The sequence below is a fragment of the Tachypleus tridentatus genome, chromosome 13 (assembly GCF_004210375.1).
Source record: "Tachypleus tridentatus isolate NWPU-2018 chromosome 13, ASM421037v1, whole genome shotgun sequence".
Taxonomy (NCBI): domain Eukaryota; kingdom Metazoa; phylum Arthropoda; class Merostomata; order Xiphosura; family Limulidae; genus Tachypleus; species Tachypleus tridentatus.
The window spans coordinates 143,486,064-143,494,861 of NC_134837.1; the positions used below are offsets into that span (position 1 = coordinate 143,486,064).

Consider the following 8,798-nt stretch of genomic DNA (forward strand, 5'->3'; position numbering starts at 1 on the left):
TATTAAAATATAAAAATATATATTTCATGGAGCTACGTCCAAATGTTTGAACAAAAACAGTTTAATTTGTTAAAAAAAAACATCCGCTGACGTCAAGGGTTCGTATAGCAATTAACAGTTAATTAATATAAAATATTAATTCAAGAAATTCAAGAAACAAATCGTAATAAATGGAACATTAATAGAAAATGTATCTCAGGACGGCTGGTATGGGTATTAACACTTTTACTAATAAAGCAGAGAACAACGTTTAGATCTTTTTAGGCCATTTTCAGAAGATCGAAACGTCGTTCTCTGGTTTATTAGTAAAAATAATTAATACCAATATCAGCCATCCTGAGATACATTTTTACTTCGAGTGGGTTTCTCGTCATCACGAATTAATAAAAAATGTAGTATAATATCTTGTATCTCAGAACGGCTGGTATGACTATTACCACTTTTATTTATAAGGAGAGAACAACGTTTCGACATTCCTAGGTTATCTTTAGGTTAAGAAAGAGAAAGTTAGCAAGTGACTGTTGCCGGACACATCTATCTTGGATAGATACCCATAGATGGAGCCACATCTTGAATAAAGAATAGCGTCTGTTTTGTGTGCTTTTCTTGTAGCCAAGTTACGTCAAGCTACCGAAGGGAATTGAACTCATGATTTTAGCGTTGTAAAGTCCTGGACTTACCGTTGTACCACCCGGGGACAGCTACCAGCAGAAGACAAAATAGGTTACCCGTGTCTTCAGTAATGAAATAAGTAATTAATGGGCGGATTTTGAAGGGTCTAAACTTAATTTTTGTGATGTTGTATGTAAATTATATCCCGCAGAAAACAAACGTAAGGAGCCAATTTCTCCCCCTTGCCTCATCGTTATTTCACATATGAAGTGAGTTAGGTACAGTTTCACAATCCTTCTAAAATTTCGTCCGTAACAAGTAATTAAGAGAAAATTGTAACCTGAAGCATTCGAGATCTAGTAGTATTGTTTGATAAGGCAACTTTCCACTCAGCAGAACTGCAGCTTTGGGTTTCTCCTAATTTCTGTTTACTTTTTAAAGCCCTTCAGTGGTACAGTGGTATGTCTGCTCACTTATTTTGCTAGAAACAGATAGCTATTTGTGTAGCCTTGTGTTTAATAACAAACAAACATGGGTGGCGTTCAAGACAGAAAGAACAAATACAGCATTATTCTGAAAACTAATACACTGAAGTCTGCCTGGGAAGAATCAATTTAGAAAGTTTGTATAATATGATATTATATCGTTTGACTCGTTACACATAACTTTCCTTCAAAAAAAAATGTTATCGTTTTTAGATTTAATCATTGTTTTTAAGTTTAAGCTTTCGATTCTGGTGATTTAAGTTCATATGTGTTATGATTTCTCATAGTGATATATATATATATATATATTGGAAATGACAAAAGCTATCTATCTATACTAATCTTAGATATTTTCTTAAGGTCAACTTAAAATTATATTACTCTCAACATAGGAGCTATTCAAAGATGGAGAGTACTGCGGACCATGTGTGTTCAGCTATCCAGATCACTTTGAAGAAGTTGGAATCTGGAAATATAAAAAGCTCTATCGGCTTTGCTCATGTGAAATACATCAAGACTTTGTTCGTGAGATGCTACCAGTTTCCCAGAAAATTTCAGAATTTAGAAAGAAAGAAAAACTACACATATCTCCTTCAAAAGTAATTATATATATGTTTATACGAAAACACTAAACGTACACTCCAAGCATACTTATTAGAAGAATACGAGTCAATGAATTTTTATTTCTTAAATCAGTGATTCATTGAAAGATAGTTGACTGTTTAGCCTAACTTAAACTAGCAAAAAAATGTTTAACTAAATTTTATTCTAAAAGAAAACCACTGTCAGACATCGTTAAAACTAGAAGTTTAGTTTTCTATAACATTTCTGTTTATATACATTAAGCTATTGTTGGCATTGTTTTACATATTTCTAAGAGAATTTTCTTTTACTGCTTTTCTGTTAACAGACTATGGGAGAATTGTAAATAATACGCATTTTCCCCTAGGGCATTGACTTGTGTGGGAAGGTGGCAGTTCTCGTGTTAGTGAATGGCAAATACCTAACTGTTTGAAATTAAGTCTTATGACACAAGATGAAAATCAACTACTGTCATCTGAGAAATATGTTATACTTCACATCCTTTAGGCAGGAAATAAAAGCTTCAAACAGGTCGTCAAGATATCGAAACAGCATTTAACGAACTGAGTCTTTGAGGTAAAAAAATATTATTTTAAAATTGTACTGTATGTAATATATAAAATAAAGTGGTAATTACTTCAAAATGCTTATGTTTATTTGAAGTTAAGCACAAAGCTACACAATAGGCTATCTGCGCTCTGCCCACCACGGGTATCGAAACTCGGTTTCTAGCAGTAAGTCTGCAGAAATACCGCTGTGCCACTGGGAGTCAAGATGCTTATGGAAAACGAAACATTAAAAGTACACATGATTTGTACTAGAGACATGTTAAAGGGCGTTACATTGCAAAGCAATATGGGAAAAACAAAAAATACAAGGGAATTAGAAATGTTTTCAAGCTTAGGGTTTGTTAGATCTAAAGCTTTTCCCATTCTCTTCCAGTTAACAAACAATGTATACATAATAAAAATATCATTACTTTTTAAGTTTACAGAATGTTCGACGATAAAGTTGGTTGTCTAAGAAAGTTGTATGTTGCTTTTTTTATATACAGGATAATATACACTACCCTAAGAAAAAGACATGATGACAGCGCAGTTCCAGCTTGTAATGGGCACGTTTCCACTAAATGTGCCTCTAACTCTCATAACATGCTGCACCTTAGGTTTATAGAGGTCAAAATATGCTGCAAGCAATCAGTTAAGTTCACGACGTCAAGAGAAAGAAATGAACACAAATAAATAAACAGGAGAATGGTTATTTATATAGTATAGTGGCATGAATGTTCATAGCATTTTACTCTGTTTTTTGACTCTTTGTGCATCGACTAGAGAATCTAATTTTAACGGCAACTTGTAGAGTGCTTTGTATAAGATTCTTTTGTCCCACTCACAAACACAAGTTGGCTAGTATCATTGTTGTGACTCTTGTTTTAGTGTATGGACGTGGTTCATATAATAGTTACGGGACTCGTGAATGTTTTGTTATATTGCTGTCTACCTAGAGGGAATGCCATATCTCTTTCAGAAAGATAATTTTCTTTGATATTATTTGAATTGTCTGTTAACTTTCTCTGCCATTTTAATGATATTTAGACAGCGTTTGAAGTACTACCGTGTTTCTCCGATAATAAGACCTACCCATAAAATAAGACCTAGTGTGATTTTTGGGGATAGTTTTAATATAAGCCCTACCCTTAAAATAAGCCCTAGTTAAGAGTGGCAGGAAGAGGAAAGAAATAAAAAATAATAATTTATTAATTAGTTTAATAGTTAGTTAATTAGTTTGTTTAAGTATTAATCAGTTAGTTTAATAGTTTAATAATAGTTTATTTTAAATGGTTAGTTTAATAGTTTTACTTTGTAACTTCATTTTTTTAATATATCAAAATAAGACATCCCCCGAAAATAAGCCCTAGTGTCATATTTTGGAGTGAAAATTAATATAAGCCCTGTCTTATTTTCTGAGAAACACGGTATTATCTTTGCCTAGTGGTTGTTTATGACAAATAAAATCCAGGACCTACCTTGCTCGGAAGTGCTCTGGAATTTATAGGTATGTTGGCTGAAGGACAGAAAGGGCACAGCCCTATACCTCAGTTTAAATAAAACCAACTTCTAAGTGAAATAGTAATATATACTATTACATATGTATCAATGGTTAATGGCAGTTATTGATAGCAGAGTTCATATTGTAATTAGCGCCAAATATTTTGGTCACTTCTTATTGAGCTAATTCGGTACTTATGGACATATACATTACATTAATGCATATCGAATAATGGAAACAAGTTAATTCACATATACTTAATTGGTAGATTTATCCACCCTATATACAACTTTTGAAAAAGCTACACTCACTGGCTACATCATTAGGATCCGCTCTTTTGCATAGTAATCATGCGATATATCAAGTAATTGCGTAAAACTTTAAAACATAGACATGTGGAAAAATCATGGTTATTTTACAAATAATGGGTGAAAGCAAGGATTTATCGAACTCTTAAAAGTTATAGTAATGAGTCAACATTTATCCAAAGCGTCATCTTAAAAGATAATTTCTTTGACCATATGTTCTAAGGTCTTTGTAATCAGAGTTTATCAATAGTAGAAATCAAAAGTAAATATTCATGTGACACGAATGAACGGTTGCCAACATATGTACTGACAAACTTAAAGAAAGACAAAGGAATTGGTTCACGAAATACTACAGATATCAGACTTTCCTAATTGAACGATTACTTCAACAGTGATTACGATTCCACTATTTACAACTATACCATGTAAAGACCATTGCAAAAGTTATATTTTGGTGGTCAGTTTAAGAAACTGTTTATCTCAGTTGAATCAAGAAAGCATAAATTTGGAGGTGCTAAAAGAATAAAACATGAAAAATGTTCGACTTGAATCAGTGTTGTGGTCTTATATACTGTAATTCACCCCTTTCCATATTGGTGGTAGTAAAAATATTTAGTATTTAACCCTGCTTGCGTTATAAATGGTGTGATAATATGAGGGTTAGGCTATTTTTTAGCCTAAAAAACATTTTTAGACATTTTTTAAAGCGAATAACATCCATGATACACCTATAAGTGGCTGCTGACCGTGTTTATCCCACAAATTTGCAACTGTTGTTCCGTGGCAACTGGGTGATAGCCATTTCGGCAACAGTAAATTATGTCGAAAGAAAGGTCGTCTTCGACCGGACAAGTTGTTGAAATACAACTAATCGAAAAATCAACTTGCCAACAGCAGATTGTCGACAGTTGTGTTATGAGATGGATTTGTTGTTATATTTACGTTTACTTCGGAGAATGCATGCATGTTTATATATACATGAATCAGGTTTATAATGTATATGAGTAATTCGTTGCATTTTGAATAGGTAAGTACAAAATACAATGACTTGATACAGACGAAACAAGTTTGCGAAGTATTGGATTTATTCTCCGAAATTGAATCGAATAAAAAAATAATATAAAAATATAATAGCGCAAACTAAAAATGACGTAAAATGACGTAATAATGATTTATATAGTAAAAAAGCTGCAGTCTTGCCAAAATATTCAGCTAAATATTTTACTTCAATAGCCATAAGTACTCGCCTAGCCTACTATAGGCAATACTAACTACCGGTATATTCGAAATATTGGTATGTCAACGAGTCTGTTGGGAAGTGATAATATTGTCCGCAAAAGAGTTGTCGCCGAGTTATTTGTTACTGGTAATATTGTCGACGAATTAAGTGTCGCCCAGTAGGCTATCGTCCAGTTGACCATGGACCTTGCAGCTGTATATTGATGAACAAAGATTTTCTTTCAAAAACATAATGCAAAGAGCCACTGCACTTAAAATATCCAGAATTGGTACCTCAATGTTATTGATAACCTTTGTAATGAACCTAAACATTACATATGTTGCTATTATCTTTTGTCAACACTACTGAACCAGTTACAAAAGCAACTTCTTAATGAATGTGCTGCACTCAAATAAGACACTGACTTCCCAATAGATATGTCATGCTAAATGCCTATCATCATACCCCAATTTTTATTTTTTGGTTTGTTAGTGTTTAGTCAAGCAAAAAGCTACACAATGAGCTACTTGTTCTCTGCACACCATGGGTATCGAAACTAAGTTTCTAGCGTTGACAGTCCGCAAACATATCGTTGTACCACTGGGAGGCGTCGCCGCAGAAGATGACCCAACCTGATTATCAGGTTGATTCCTAAATATGTGATCAATCAGAGTAGTACTACGAAAAATTTCGTGTAAGTAAATTTTGCTTTCATTTCGTTTCAAAATCATATTTAACATTTGTGTGTTCCTAAGTAATACATATGTACTCTTCAAAGAAAGAAACGCAAAAGGGATATTTTTTTATTTTAAAAAGAAATATATGTAATAACGTTACAAGCTCAAAGTATGTGATGTTACACGTGTTAAGGCACTGATTGTCAGACCAAAATGACAATAAAAGTTGTGCACTTTGAAAACGGAGGAAAACATCGGATTTTTTGCCAAAACGCATTCGTGTCCAATAAATTTGTTTGAGAGATCTGCATGCTCTGCAAGTGCAACATGTACAAAATCCCTATAAAAGCGACGGGTTCTCGGTTTCCATAGCTCAGTGTTAAGCCACCGACACGCAATACAGTTACGCCAAGACTGACTGAAGCACAACGCAACAACGCCATTGGTCGCTTGGAAGCAGGCGAATCTCGATCAGATGTTTCCAGAGCTGTGAATGTCCATCCAAGCACCATCACAAGGCTATGGAATCGTCACCAACAACATAGATCAACTCGTGACCGTCCACGATCTGGCAGACCTCGTGTAACCACGCCCGCACAAGATCGCTACATCCGGTTACGTCACCTTCGGGATAGGACCACCACTGCGACGTCTACTGCCTCAACCATACCAGGGCTGCGTAGGATTTCCGATCAGACCGTACGCAACCGTCTACGAGATTCTTAGGCCCCATGTGCAACCCATCATGGTGAACGTCAATGACGTTTTTCAACATGACAACGCCCGTCCTCACACACCCCGACTCACCACTGTCTTCTTGAGACACCACAACATCAACGTTCTTCCCTGGCCCTCCAGATCACCAGATTTAAACCCCATCGAACATCTTTGGGACGAGTTGGATCGACGTCTGCGATGGCGACAACCTCAATCGCAGACTTTACCTCAGCTTGCAGCAGCTTTGCAGGCTGAGTGGACAGCCATTCCACAGGATGTGATTCGTCATCTCATCGCTTCCATGGGCAGGAAATGCCAAGCAGTTATTGATGCTCACGGGGAGCATACTCGTTATTGACGTTGAGTGACGTTAAACTTCAACTAGTGAGCGTGGACTTCGCCTTTGCAGACTTTGGATGTTCAGCAGTGAATGTGCAAAGTTTCACACATGTCATACAGAACTACCCGGAATAAACTTGTTAACAATTTGTCTCAAATTTTGCCTTTTGCGTTTCTTTTTTTGAAGAGTATATATATATAATACATATTTATACTTAGTAGTCTTATATGTCCTTACATAAGAGAAAAAGTAAATAAAAATAATTTCCTTTAAACAAATGAGAAATCATACCCGTTATTTCAGTCTTGTACATTTAAATTACCGCTACTGTTGACATTTTTGTATTTTATCAAATGTAGATAGATGTTAAATATTTAAATATTCAATGACTGAGAAAATATCAGTATTTCAGAGGGTGACATTTTAGTATTTTTGGAAGAACGGGATGCTATCATATTCTCTAATGGATGGAGGGATTTGCTGTAATGTTTTTAATATTTTTTTGAAGTTCTAAGAATTTTAAGATCATTAGTTTGGAGCGTGTCCACAGAAAGTGTGATGTATAAACTTAATAATTTTCAAATATAACATTTATTTTTAATGAAACAAGAAGAAAGATTGGATGGATGAAACATAAATATTTCGTGGTATTCATATACTTTATTTATGGTTAACTACAAAGCCACATAATGGGTTGTCTGCTCAATGCTCACCACGGGTATTGAACCCTGGGGTTTATGTATGAGCCATCCAGCTTACCACTAATTCATTGGAATGGTGTTCATGTGCAGTTGTTTTGATACGTTAAACCAACGTTATGTATCATTTCGAGTACAAATGATAAAAACATTTCCAGTAACTACAAAAAACAGTTTGAGTAGGTAAAAAAATACTTTTGTAAACTAATTATGGTGAAAATATACAATTTATAAATGTGAGCGAATTAATAAAATAAAGGTTCTGATATTTCGAACCGTAATAGATTTATTCTCGAATTAGTTATACAGCTGTGTTAACTGTGTAAAATATCTCTGTAATAAAGTATTTTAGGGCTTGCTTTTATTCTTTTAAAAATACAATTGATTTTCTGACTCTTGCATTTTAATGCTATGGTATGATGGTTCCGTCAGATAGTGTTTTTTAATAAATTCTTATTATTAAATCCAGGACATTTCAAGCCAAGTTTTTCTTGGTCGCGGTTGTTTAAAAAAATAAAACAGACTGTAAAGCAGGCTCGGCATGGCCAAGTGGTTGAGGCGCTCGACTCGTTATCTGAGGGTCAGGGATTCGAATCCCCCCCTCGCACCAAACATGCTCGCCCTTTAGGCCGTAAGGGTGTTATAAAGTGACGGTCAATCCCACTATTCGTTGGAAAAAGAGTAGCTCAAGAGTTGTTGGTGGGTGGTGATGACAAGCTTCCTTCCCTATAGTTTTACATTGCTAGATTAGGGATGGCAGGCGTAGATAGCCGTAGTGTAGCTTTAAGTGAAATTCAAACAAACAAAAACTGTAAAGCGATATTTATTGGATAGCATGAACACTGGGTCTCAACCTAATTGAGTACTTTTAGGACGAGGTTAAGCCTGGTATTCGCTAACTCTTCTACTAACATTGAAAAACAATTACAGATCAACGAATGGAATGTTATAAAACAAGGCATATTTTAGCATTTTTTGGAGAGATTATACCATTCCGAGTTTCAGTTCCAGGTTCTCTTCCATGTTTCTAAATGAGTTGATTAATCTTTTTTCTCCGTACAAATTGTTGGTTTTGACTTGATCTTCACGTAATATAGTTTATGGCTTAATG

At 34.8% G+C, this 8,798-nt stretch overlaps 1 long non-coding RNA gene across 2 annotated transcripts; it reads left to right on the forward strand.

Annotated features, from left to right (window-relative positions):
• Positions 1-614: 614 nt before the first annotated feature.
• Positions 615-2,323, forward strand: LOC143237404 (uncharacterized). Of its 2 annotated transcripts, none has more exons than XR_013020055.1 (3): positions 615-1,233; positions 1,490-1,696; positions 2,047-2,323. It is a non-coding gene; the product is annotated as an uncharacterized LOC143237404 (long non-coding RNA). The 2 variants fall into 2 exon arrangements; XR_013020054.1 differs by having other exon boundaries at positions 627-881.
• The last annotated feature ends 6,475 nt before the right edge of the window (positions 2,324-8,798 follow it).